Below are 13,529 nucleotides of genomic sequence, written 5' to 3' on the forward strand. Positions count from 1 at the left end.
TGTTTCAGGAACAACCTCATGATTATATAATGTGAACAATCAGTATTACAAAATTTCAAAAAATCTTTCAACATTTACTTACCTTCACCATTTTTTAAAATATTTTTCTGATAGTTGCTGGACTGGTCTCATGGTGATGGTGAGAGATTCCCCTCCAAGGAACCAACCTCTGAGAGATCCTCCTTCCACCAGCACCTCGCAGCCAGTGTAGCTGCCCAAGGAATGGGCTGAACCCTCCCGTGGGGTACCACTTGTATTCTTTGGTACTCCCCCTGACGATCAGATGTCAATTGCTGCATTGGGGGGTGAGTCAGATTTTGCTGAAGATAATGATTCGGCGGTGCTGCTGCCTTTTGGGTGGATGTGGATTTGGATCTGGAGATGCTTGCAGAAGTCACCAAGAGGATTGGGCTTGAGTGGAAGCGTCCACCGCATCCCAAACCCTTCAGGCTTAACGATTGGTTCTTTGAGGTGGCACACGTAAATTCTCAGAGCCGGACCCCGGTGCCTTTCTTTCCAGAGGTGCATGATGAGCTCACTGAATAGTGGATGACACCTTTCACTGCCAGAAACTGTTCTGGTGGCTCATCCACCCTCACCACCCTTGATGGTGCTGCAGCATGGGGGTATACGGAAGTCCCTCTAGAAGTTCTCAAAAGAATTGTGCTGACCTCATGCCACGTGCGAAGAAGATAACCGCGTGGTCTCTGGGACGTGCAGTGTTCACTATGGGGGTCCAGGAGCATCGAGGTCATCGAGTGGTGTTCCTCTCACTGAGTGGACCACCGAAGATGCCCGGTCAGAGTTGTGCTGTACTTTTTGCAGCAAGGGTTTGAGTGAAGGCTGTCTCCCTCCACCCTTAAAGTCTATGTGGCTGCAGTTTGCTGCATATCATGACCCCATGGAAGGGATGTTGGTAGGGAGTTTTCAGTGAAAACTCTGCTACTGGCTTCATTGGCCTCCATCGAGAGGGTAGGGGACCTGCACGCATTTTCGGGGGGGACGAATCCTGCCTAGAGTTTGGGCTGGCTGACTCCCAGGTAATCCTGAGGCCCTGGCCAGGCTACGTGTCCAAGTTTCCTACTACCCCCTTCAGGGATCAAGTGATGACCCAGAGGAGGCAGACCCAGCCACAGCTCCAGCTATTTGCTTTGTCCTATCTAAGCCGTAATATGCTACGCTACGTAAACTGGACACAAAGCTTTAAGACCAGCTCTTTGTCTGTAACGATGGCCAGCAGAAGGGGAATGCTGTCTCTAAGCAGAGAATGACCCACTGGACAGTGTATGCCATCACCCTAGCTTATTAGGCACAGGGTGTGCCCTGCCTGCTCAGGTTGTGAGCTCTCTTTACTAGAGGTGTTGCATCCTCCTGGGCGCTGCTCGGGCACCTTTCTGACAGATATTTGTAGAGATGCAGGCTGGGTGTCCTCCAACACGTTCACTAGATCTTCCATATGCACCTAAATGGTTGTTCATATGTGTAAGTGCTTCCAAAACACTTCAGGAAGGATAGGGCTTCCATAACATTCCTGTTCCAAGTTTTCCCAGTGTTATACTAATTTCACTGAGTGGGAAGAGCTATGACAACAGGGAATGGCCTTTTTGTTGCTAGTACAGGACACTGGAAGGGGCAGCATCCAAAGCATTTTGGTAGGGATCCCAATTCGTTGGTCATTACCGACTTGACGTCAAGAGTGAACGACTGAAAGGCAACTTCTTGGTTACTTATGTATGCCTCGTTCCCTGAAGGAGGGAACAGAGACGTCACATCCTCTTGACACATCTGCTGTGCTACCGCTTAGTGGCCGGGTCACCGGCTCTGCTCCTGAGTGAAAACCTGAGTATGCATTGCACCGGCTGCAAAGTTATACTCGTGCTACGATTAGCGGCAGCTGGATGCAATCATCGCATGCCAAAGTGCATTGCCTTGTTTAGTTTACACTCAAAGTGGATTGGTCTCTCTAAGCAAGATCCCAATTCTTAAGTCATTACTGACGTGAAGTCTCCATGCCCTCCTTCAGGGAACGAGGGTTACATACGTAACCAAGACATTTCTGTAGTAAGGCTGATGTTAGAGAGGAGTGCTGTGAGCAAGACCTATGCTCTCCAGAGACGGGCTTCTTTCTCACAGCTCTCAGCTGCTGTTTGCACATGCGCCACAGAGTTTCTGCAGTGTGTTTGAAACCACACAATTCTATCTAGTTCAAATAACATGGATTTACAGAAGAAAGAGTGAAATGAGTTTTGAAGTTCTTTAACAAGCATCCTATTTATGACTTTGAAGTCAACAGGAACTGGCATTAGTTTTGCTTCCATATAGAATGTAAAAATGTAGGATGGGACTTGATTTTATCATGGTGGAAATGATAAGATGTAGAAAAGGTCTCTGTATGACAGGAAGTTAAAAAGTAGGAGGTCCTTTCAGAACCTCTAACATGTTTAAATGTTTTCTCATTTACCTTAAGACTGGCAATGTTTAACACTTGCATTTTGTTCTACTAGGGTCAAATGGACAGGTCAACGCAGCCTGCCATGTCTCTGTACCTGGGAACTTTGCAGTTGTGTTGCTGTCTATGGAGGGTCAGAGAGCTCTCAGATTTAATAAAAAATCCCCTAATTTGTGTTCTGAAGATGCATAAATGTATTACGGGTTTGGAACGACATGAAGAAGAGTAATTAATGAAAGAATTTTCATTTTTGGGTTAACTAACCCTTTAACTTTAGCAGCATTTGTCTCAGAACTTGCTAACTACTGTAGTACATTATTGGGAAAGGTGATTTGCACGGTTCATAAAAAAAAACAACCTTATACTTCTTCTGTAGGTGAATCTGGATCACGAATGTTTCACACAAATATAGATGCATTAAGGCAGATTGGGGAGCACATTTACTTCAAAAACAAATGTAATCCACTGTGTCTTCAATGGCTTGGATGTCAGGAGTAAATGATGACTGCTGTGTTCATTATTACATCCAACAACAACAAAAACAAACACTTCAACTGCTTAGGATTCTTGTCTACACCTTCTCTGGCGTCGAAATAATGGCAGACTGTTCACAGCACACTCAGGGCGGATCTAAGGTAAAACACAAGTGTGAATCAACAGTCAACAAATCAATGTCGTTCTGAGAAAGTGCTTATGATTTGAAAAAAAAAAAGCACTGGTTGGATTTTTATCATTGTAGGGTGGTTGTGTACACATACTGCCAACACACATTTTAGTTCAAAGTGAATTTTGCGTCTGATGTTCCCTTTAAACAGTATTTTAACAACTCAATTGTCATATTGACTATATGCAAACCACAGGTGTGTGAATATACAATGGAAATCTTTAATGGTCATCAAATCACAGCATTATATAAGACTCGGTCTCATCCACAGCACAAGCAATCCTTCAGACGGTGCTGGGTGGTTTGTATCAGTCAGATGAAGTGTGTCTGGTGACTGTCTCGGGTCTGGAGCGAAACACAGCTGGCAGCCCCATGTGCTAAAAGACTCGGGCAGCAGCCCTGTCAATGCCCCACCATGAGCTCGCCTGTCTCCTGTCAATCTCCCTCGATGTGTCTCTGTGTCCGCGGAGGGCTGAGGACACGACTGAAGCACAGGCGACAGATGAGTGGCTGTCACATCACCTCAGACACCCTGCGCCGGTAATTACTGTGCGTTCAGAAAGTTTAGCACAAGCCAGCATGTGTGAAAATGTGCCGTCCTGATTTATTCATGCCTACGGCAAATTGTGGTCACTTTCGTGATATTCTGTGGGCAAAAAATGGTGATGTATGAAGCACAGCAGTCACATTCAAACTAAGCAGCTTTCTGTTGATCACATTAATGTGCATGACCAACTTGAATCTGCATGGGGAAATCACACAGATTCCTATTGAAATTAGTAGAATTTCTAATATTCCACAACATTCCACAGCGCAAGGGTAAATGTGATTGCACATTAACCTGTTTAGTCCAAAATTTCTTCCAGTCAAGAAAATATCCAGATGATTTTTCATTAGCAACACTTTAAAAAAATCAATAATTATTTTTGAAAATGCTTTAGATAAATGTGTGAAAAATGTTGTATTATGGCCAGTCACAATTGTGATAATGTGTATAATATGTAACATTTTTCTGTAGTTATCAAAATTTGGATATATCCCAGCCTAGCTATTTTAAACTCGGTTTCATAATATTCTAGGGTTACTATTATTCAAAAACCCTTATACAAACACATATCATATTTTTTATATTAGTGCTATCAATATTACAATATCAAAATTGTAACTTATTTTTTAGCATTTTAACTTTTTTATTTAATGCAACATTTTAGTGCAGCCTTTAGTAACAACTGTTACTGGATTTATGTGTATTCCTAAATGTATTGTATTATCCCACCAGTCACAATTGTGACCATCAACGAATCGGAATAATTGTGAATTATATATAATAATTCCAGACACCTTATAGATAATGTTGTCCAAAAATATTTTTTATATCTTTAACATACTTTACTGGTCTTTTGTTTTGGAGTTTTGATTCAGTCATTATCTTCTCATGGTGCAAACAGGAAGAAAACTGCTCTGGTCATGTGACACTGCTCATATTTCATTGAGGCCCTTTATGAAAGTGACATTCAGCCAAGTATGGTGACCCATACTCATAATTAGTGCTCTGCATTTAACCCATCCGAAGTGCACACACACAGCAGTGAACACACACACACACACACACCGTGAACACACACACCTGGAGCAGTGGGCATCCTTTATGCTGCGGCACCCAGGGAGCATTTGGGGGTTCTGTGTCTTGCTCAAGTGCAACTCAGTCGGGGTATTGCTGGCTTGAGACTTGAACCCACAACCTTAGGATTAGGAGTGAAACCCTCTAACCACAAGGCCACGACTTTATTTTTGCACGTTTGCACTAAATCATCAGTGAGTAAGATTTTAGAGCTTTGTAAATGAACACCTTCTTTATGGTCACTATCATGACTGGTTGGATTAAATAGTTTAAGACCCCAAGTACACTTCAGCCATTCTCATTCTGTGACGGACCCCATACAACAGCACAGGAACAAGTCGAATGTTGAGAACTCATCCATGCACGCTCATCCACGTTTGACTGTACTTTGAAAGCATGAGACAGAACAGAAGGTGGAAAGTGAAGTATACCTGGGCCTTAAGGAACTGAGTCTAGCAATGCCAATGCATTTGTAACACATCGTAAGTATTCTATGATTTGAAGATCACAGGGCTTCTTGCTCCAGGGCGTCGTGATGATGTTTTACCTACAAATTGTATGTTTTCATAGAAGTCAGTTCATACTAAATCATGCACAATCAGAACATCATGAGGCCAGTGACCTACCTGAAAAATGTAAAGAAGAACAGTGTTATTTGCGCAGCTCTGTTTTTTATGGATGGATGGCACTGATTCTGATTCTCCACTCATGTCAGATGCTCAGCAGAGAAAGAAACTTGAGATCTCTTGGCTGGGAGCATTTCTAACATTTCACACCCTGATTGTGTCAAATGTCTGAGTGTGGGGACTGTCCTTCACTGCCCATCATCAGAAAACAAGTAAAGAAAAGCAGACTATTACTGCACCAGGAAAGTGGGAATAAGTGTAATTCCAGAGTTGCTGGAGATGTCCTGGGTTTACATTTTTATTTACATTTTATGCTTTTAGGGTGTCAAACATAAGCACACCTATTAGATGTTGGTATACAAATGCAACCCTAACATTGCCAAACATATCCCTATTTAGTTCTACAAACTCAGACCCACTCCATTCATTTTTGTCCAGAAGTGGATGAACAGAAATGTGTGCACTAATAGCTTCTCTGAAGGTCTGGTCTCTGGAGTGTCCCGTCAGAGATGATGTGCTCTGAGTGGATGTCGTGTCTGTCGAGGATCTGCTCGTACATGTTCTCCTCCGAGACCCACAAAGAGCCCCTTTGCCACGACTGTGCTGCCTAATCGCTGTTCCATGCCTCGACTCGCACTCTCTTTCTCACCCGCTCCCCTCGCCATCTTTTATTCATCGCCAGTATCTCTGCACTCTGATTTACCTTGTGTTTGTAAAAATACATGGCAAATCATGAAGCCTGAAACCAAAGAAACTGCACTAAGAAAAAATAACATGAACATTTTCGCACAATTCATTGCATCTGGGAATGCATTCATTGCTTCCTCAGCCTCATGTCCATTCAAATCATTTCAGATCATTTTTACATGGAGCATAAAGAGAGGAACTTTGAAGAATCTTTTCCCATACAACATTAAGGGAATGTGATTTGTAAGATGCTATGGGGGTAACATTAGAGATCTTTCACTTTAAGGACGGAACACACCAAGCCAAAGTTTTGTTTGGTCGACGGCAGTTTAATATAAGTCAAGTCGAGCTTTATTGTCATTACGCTACAGGTGATAGAATTCAGCATGTAGAATCATCAATAAAAGCGAGGACTCTGATTGGATGTTCAGTTTAGCTAATGAGTCAATGCCCGAGAATTCAAGCAAAAGTGATGAAAGAGGGAGGAAGTCGAGACTGTACAGATGTTATTTTATCTTACCTGAGCATTACAATAAAAGTTTTGCTTTGACCATCCTCTGTAGATCTCTTCTCGCATGCCATGATTGGTTTATTATGTCTTATTATTTATTACAGTGTCTGCATGCTATTGGTCAAACTACTTTTCAGTCATTACCTTCAGCTTGCATGAAAACAATTAGGAAAACAATGTCAAATCTTGGATTTTTAGGCATTTTAGATCATTACGTGTGTTAAAAAGAAAACGTATGTCATACTAATTTAGTCAAAGGAGCTTGTGTTTGTAACTGAGCTTTTGAGACGACTATTCCTTTAATGTGCGGGAAACACGTCCATCTTTAACCCGCACATGCAGATGTAGGTCAGGCTGATGTGAGAGAGACGCCGCAGGCTTCGCTGCTCTTCCGTCCGTCACTCCTGACAGATCCTCCGTGAGCACTAATGAGGGGCCGTCACCCCCCCCCCCACGTGTTCTTCACAGCGGGCACCGTCAAAGAGACGACAGCACTCACAACAGCTCAGACTGACCCAACGTGTGTCGACAGCCGCGCAAACCACAAGCCTGATGGGTAAAGTACCAGCAAAACACATTAGCTCTGGTGATGGGAACACTGGTTTAAAGGGATGGTTCACCCCAAAATAAGATTTAGTGGTTATTTGAATTAGCTGTTATGTTTTAATATTAATGTAGAACTAAAAAAATGTTTGGAGCAGAAAAACAGGAGCTCCCTGGGAGTTGGTGCCCTACACTAGCTGAATTCTTTGTGAATAGGGAGCGTTGTTTGTTTACAGGAGCAAAGTTTCCTAACTTTAGCAAAGGAAAACCAGTCTCATCTTGGCTTATATCAAAATCCTCCAACATTTTCTTTAAAAATTCTCGTTTTGTACTAATTCATGACTACTATTTTGTTTTGCTCTGTCCTGTGCGCTTCTGCTTTTGACACTTTTCAGTTTTAAATATGGATATTTTTCACATCAATTCTCTACAGGAGGCCTTTATTCGCCTCCCAGAGCTGTGTGAGACACTATTTATTATGGATGGATGCACTTTATTGGACTTCTTTTGTCCAGCCAGGATGGTTTTAAAAAGCTGCAAGCAGATTCACCTGAAAGAAGAAAGACACACCTAGGATGGCTTGAGTAAATCATGAGAAAATTTTCATTTTTTGAGGGACCATCCCTTTAATGCTTCACGCTCTCAGGTGTTTCTCCAACCTCTCTAAATGCAAAGCAGACTGTGTGGTTGATATGTCAAGACAGAGATCTGGAACTAGGACTAACAGATTACTATCTGACTGGGTTTCAGATGTAGTTTTGTGTTCAGTTGACCCTTGAATCCATCCACAAGCTCCGCAGAAGATCGATCGCTCCAGCAATCACACAGATGCGGCGCTGAAAGAGGCTCATCAGCAGTTTGCTCAGAGTTCATCCTCAGCGCTTTCTCTCGGTCAGTCCACATCATCCTCACGCTCTCGTCTGATTGGGCGCTGGAGACTCTTGCTGCTCGAGCCAACAGAATCACCAGGACGAGTGTTTCGACTCGTCTAAGAGAGGGTGTGATCATTGGTAAATTTAATGTGTCTGGCTTCCGGTTTCACCCATTTCCAGTTGTTTTTAGCTGTAAAAAACTTGATTTTAATAACTGGTGTGTCTTACCATATTATTTGAATGTATTATCCTAATTATGAACACACCATTTTACCGTTTACTGCTCTTTGTTATACTTTTCGTTATTCCTCTACAGTGGTTAATGAACCGGAGTCTCACACAACTTACAACTTACTTCCACATCGAAAAACAAGGTGGATAAAAGACGTTTTTTTTTTATTACTGTTTGTTTGTTTTTAATCCCATTATTCTTAATCATGTTTTGGATTTCTCTAAAACAATACTTTAGCATTTTAAATTAAACAAAACAATAAATGGTAGCAAGATTGCTTGTAATTGTTACAGTTTAACATTTATATAATTTACCTTTTTTGCATTGTGTTAATAGGGTAATTTGAGAGAAATGCCATTGAAATAATATAAGAACTGGTAACACTTTATTGTCCTACTATAAAGTAGATTATATATTGGTGCTAAATGAATAAAGGTGACTTTCTACTTGCTACTTGACATGGCTAGCTTTTCTGTGATGACTTTGGAATGATCTTCACAGACACTTGGTGATACGGATGTGTGTATCTTCATCTTCTTGAGCTGGTAAATCTGAGCGCAGGTGTTTTGCATTGGGTGGATTTTCATCAGTTGTTCTAGGAGGTAAGACGATGCTCCTCGTGTCTGCTGGAATAAACAGCAGCGCTGTCAAAACTTGTATTTGTGCTGGGTTTAGATTTCAGCCAGATAGGGGCGAAGAAGGAGCGCGGCCAAACATATGTTCAGAAGAGCAGGAACAAAAGCAATGACACGTTAGCCTTTTCACGGAGATGACCTTTGTGAGCTCCGCCTGCCGCTGATGTCCTTTTGTAGCCAGCCGCCTCGGGCCCAGCTCCGGCCAGCGCTAGAATTTCTCCTCGTCTGCCTAAATCTCCCTTGACTAAATGTCAGGATTACACATTTCTGCACTCACACTGAAGACTTTAATTAGCTTTAGTGTGTGTGTGTGTGTGTGTGTGTGTGTGTGTGTGGCTGTTACTCTGTTTGCTCATGAATGTCACCAATTTCTTGATGCATGTCTCACTTGAGACTCATAAGGAAGCTTTTATGGCCAAAGAAGAAATTAAGAAGGTGAACAACGGAGCTGGAAGCAACTCTTCTGATGCTTTCAGAAACGGGAAACACTGTGATGCTTTCTGCATGACTTCCCAGAAGAAAAATGCTCAGAGGCTGTGCTTTCTGTGCTCATTAGTTTCAGTGAAGTAAAGACTTAATGAGTCAATAACTGACATACAATAAGAGTATAAGTTTTAAAACCTGATTTTTAAAAAAGGATTCAATGAGAAATATTAAGTTCATATTGAGATCTTTGTCATTTTCTTGCTCTCTTTGGTATATCTGCAAATCTGAGACATGTGGAGCTCTCCTCTGAGACGTCTGGAGGAGAAATGTGAGAGATCTTGGGCCTCAATGATAAAATGTTGTACTGAAACCATCCTAAATTTGATCTTCCAATCATCTCTCAAATATGTGTACATGTGATTCATAGAATGAAAACACACGTATTCCACTCTTTCAGATGTGAAATCTTTGAATTTCAGATTATGATGGATGACGTGGGCACGCACACTCTAAGATCAAATCTATACACACGCACACGCTTTATAAATGAGGTCGCAACAAGGTCATGGTGTTCTGAAGATATCTGTAACTCAAGTTATTATTGTTGTTCATTTCCTCAGACGCGAGGGGTTTTGGCCACACATAGAAAAGCATCTGAAGACCCAGTCTGGTATATTAAGAAAACTGCATGGAAATGCTCAGTGAAATACTGAGCAAAATCACTGATCACTGAACTCAGAAGTGAACTTGCCAGTGTTTTATAAAAGTTTTAGTGACTCTCCTACATGTCGTTCTTAACTGTGGTAAAATCACTGTAACGCACGGCCACAGGTTGAGCTGTAATATCAGACGAGACGAGACGTGTGCATGTTTCAGCTCCTCATAAAATGAATGAATATAACATTGAGTCCTGCCTTCAGCTTCTGCGGCGGTGTCAGACCACGGCTCCGTCACGTCTGAGAGCTGGCGGGATCCCAGTAACACGGACTGGTTCTGGACTGGTCTCCTCACTCCAGGGAAGCCTCTAATAGACGCCTGCGTCTGCTCTAATTAAAGCGAGCGGCGGGGCGCGGGCATAACGAGCTGATGAATAATTAGAATTTGAGGAAAATTGTGCAGCCGGGGTGGCAAATCTGGAGGGACAAGTGCTGAAAACAAGGCGCACAGCATTAAGACTACAGTCAGTCAAATCTGTGAACTGGGCCGCGGGCGTTAACACTAGGCCTGTGTCCAGTACTGGTGCTGATGCTGAGCCCTCACAGCTCCTGAGGAAACACATCACCACGCCAAACACTGCAAACAAACCTCGCACGCTCATGCTAATCTCACTGCAATGGAAGCAGCCAAATGTTGCATGACTCGGAAACATCATCAACATGAGCACGGTGTTGTTGCTGGATTATAAGAAAGAACCCAGACTGTTTGTGGAAGAGACCAGGGGCGAATCTCTGTGTGGACTTTAATTAGTGCCGGCCTTCCCGAGTCAGCAAGGTTGTTCACTTCCCTGGGTGTTTTAACACACTGCTGCATTTTGCTCTTTTCTCTGCCAGCTGCGGCACGCTGTCAGGACGAGTGGCAAAACATCAGATGCTCACCACGTGTCGTCTAAACGCCGTTTGTTTGCCGTCTTTAAGAAATGTTGCATGTTTGCAGTGAAACTTCCCTGATGCATTTTGATGCAATTGTTTTTCTTCTCTCTTTGTTTTTCTCTGCTCTTGGTCATTGTTCCCTCTTGTTTTCCCAGGGATGAGCACATGCACGGTCCCGTTTGGCTGTCTCCATTATACTGCCATTAAACAATTGCAACTCACAGTAAAAAAAAAAACAGGCAATCTTTGTGCAATGTGGAGCAGAAAACACGAGCAGACAACGTTCTTCCCTTTCTAGGCTTGCAACTCATTTAAATATAATTCTGCATGTTGATAAGCATCACAACATACGGAGCGTTTGCTCGTTAAATCACCTATTAGAAGATGACGCAGACGATGTTCTTAATAAAGCTGAGCGGCATCGTTCTGTAGTTGCTCTCGTAGCGTCCTCGTGTCACGCTTCATGTGTTGTGGACAGGACGATGTTTGGCTCTCCTCGTGGTCGAAGGGTAGAAAGTGAAGCCCTGGGCCATCGCGGGACACTGAGACTTGGCATTTATGTTGATGAGTCCTGATCACAGACTCCAGTCATTAAACTAATAAGACTGTATACAGATTAGCCAGGGCCACGTTCCCTCTTTTCACTGAAACACATGGCTGATTATTTGAGCCGGAAATCTTCGGCTTTATTCCGTTAACAACAGAACTAATTAGATGAGGCACTCCCTTCTAATGAATAATTATTTATCCTCTATCAAGCGGAAAAATCTGTTCCCTGATAACAGAAATTGCTGTTATCGTATGTATGTATGGACAGTTTAATATGGATTTGACTTGGTGGACGCCAGAAAGAAGATGACATCCGGCTGTGGATATGATGAGTGATTGTTAGTTCAGTTTTAATAAGGTTTTTAAGGCATTGTTTTTATTTGCAACCTATTTATTCTGCATATTTGTCATCAACATCCATTATGGGCTCTTGGCCTGTCACAGATCAAAGGCATAATCTTGTTTTTCACTCTATTAGCAACCTCTCTTTTTTATGGTGTACAATTGATAACTTTAGTAATAAAAAATACAGGCATTTTTACAAAAATACTTGTACACCAATTGTAGTTCACTATATTATTATTATTATTATTATTATTATTATTATTATTATTATTATTATTATTATTATTATTATTATACATTAGTACTTATGTGAATACACAGTAGCTTAAATGTGGTTTATAAAACAATTAATATTCAGTAATATTTTTGATTTAACTGCACTGATATAATCAGCTAAGAACAAAATTTGAGTTGAATTTAGTTTAACTGTATTCTTTAGAGCAGAATAAAATAAATAAAAATAAGAATAGAATTGTCAAATTCCATTGTGTAGAGCTTCTTTATTTTTTTATTTTAAATAAAACAAAATATAGAACTAAGTCAAATTGTCTTCTGTAGACCTGCTTTATTTATATATATTTTTTATTTTATTTATTTTTTATATTAAAAACATTAAATTAAGTAAATATATTTATATATTTTTTTATTTTATTAATTTATTTCATGGAAATACAAATAAAATATAAGAATATTCTGTAGAGCTACTTTACAGCTGAATTGAATTACTGATGAATTTAACAACATTATCACTGTTATTGTTGTATGTTTTTCTGTGAAGCGTCTTCGAAATGATCTGTATTGTATAGATATCTACATAAATAAAAGTGGATTTCAAGTGCACTATAATATAAAGTGATTGTTATTTGTCTGGAAAAAACAACAACATAAAATGAATCTAAATCTTTTAGTATTTCCGTTATACTGAAGATACTTTAAATGCATGGCACAAAGCACGGCCTGTGTGTGTGTGTTGTGTAGTGTGTTGTGGAGTGTGTTGTGTAGTGTGTTGTGGAGTGTGTTGTGAAGTGTGTTGTGGAGTGTGTTGTGTAGTGTGTTGTGGAGTGTGTTGTGGAGTGTGTTGTGAAGTGTGTTGTGGAGTGTGTTGTGGAGTGTGTTGTGTAGTGTGTTGTGGAGTGTGTTGTGGAGTGTGTTATTGAGTGTGTTGTGTAGTGTGTTGTGTAGTGTGTTGTGGAGTGTGTTGTGGAGTGTGTTGTGTAGTGTGTTGTGGAGTGTGTTGTGAAGTGTGTTGTGGAGTGTGTTGTGGAGTGTGTTGTTGAGTGTGTTGTGTAGTGTGTTGTGGAGTGTGTTGTGGAGTGTGTTGTGGAGTGTGTTGTGTAGTGTGTTGTGGAGTGTGTTGTGTAGTGTGTTGTGGAGTGTGTTGTGGAGTGTGTTGTGGAGTGTGTTGTGGAGTGTGTTGTGTAGTGTGTTGTGTAGTGTGTTGTGGAGTGTGTTGTGTAGTGTGTTATTGAGTGTGTTGTGGAGTGTGTTGTGGAGTGTGTTGTGTAGTGTGTTGTGGAGTGTGTTGTGGAGTGTGTTGTGTAGTGTGTTGTGGAGTGTGTTGTGGAGTGTGTTGTGGAGTGTGTTGTGTAGTGTGTTGTGGAGTGTGTTGTTTAGTGTGTTGTGGAGTGTGTTGTGGAGTGTGTTGTTGAGTGTGTTGTGTAGTGTGTTGTGGAGTGTGTTGTGGAGTGTGTTGTGTAGTGTGTTGTGGAGTGTGTTGTGTAGTGTGTTGTGGAGTGTGTTGTGAAGTGTGTTGTGGAGTGTGTTGTTGAGTGTGTTGTGG

The sequence above is a fragment of the Carassius gibelio genome, chromosome B5, assembly GCF_023724105.1.
Source record: "Carassius gibelio isolate Cgi1373 ecotype wild population from Czech Republic chromosome B5, carGib1.2-hapl.c, whole genome shotgun sequence".
In the NCBI taxonomy this organism is placed as follows: domain Eukaryota; kingdom Metazoa; phylum Chordata; class Actinopteri; order Cypriniformes; family Cyprinidae; genus Carassius; species Carassius gibelio.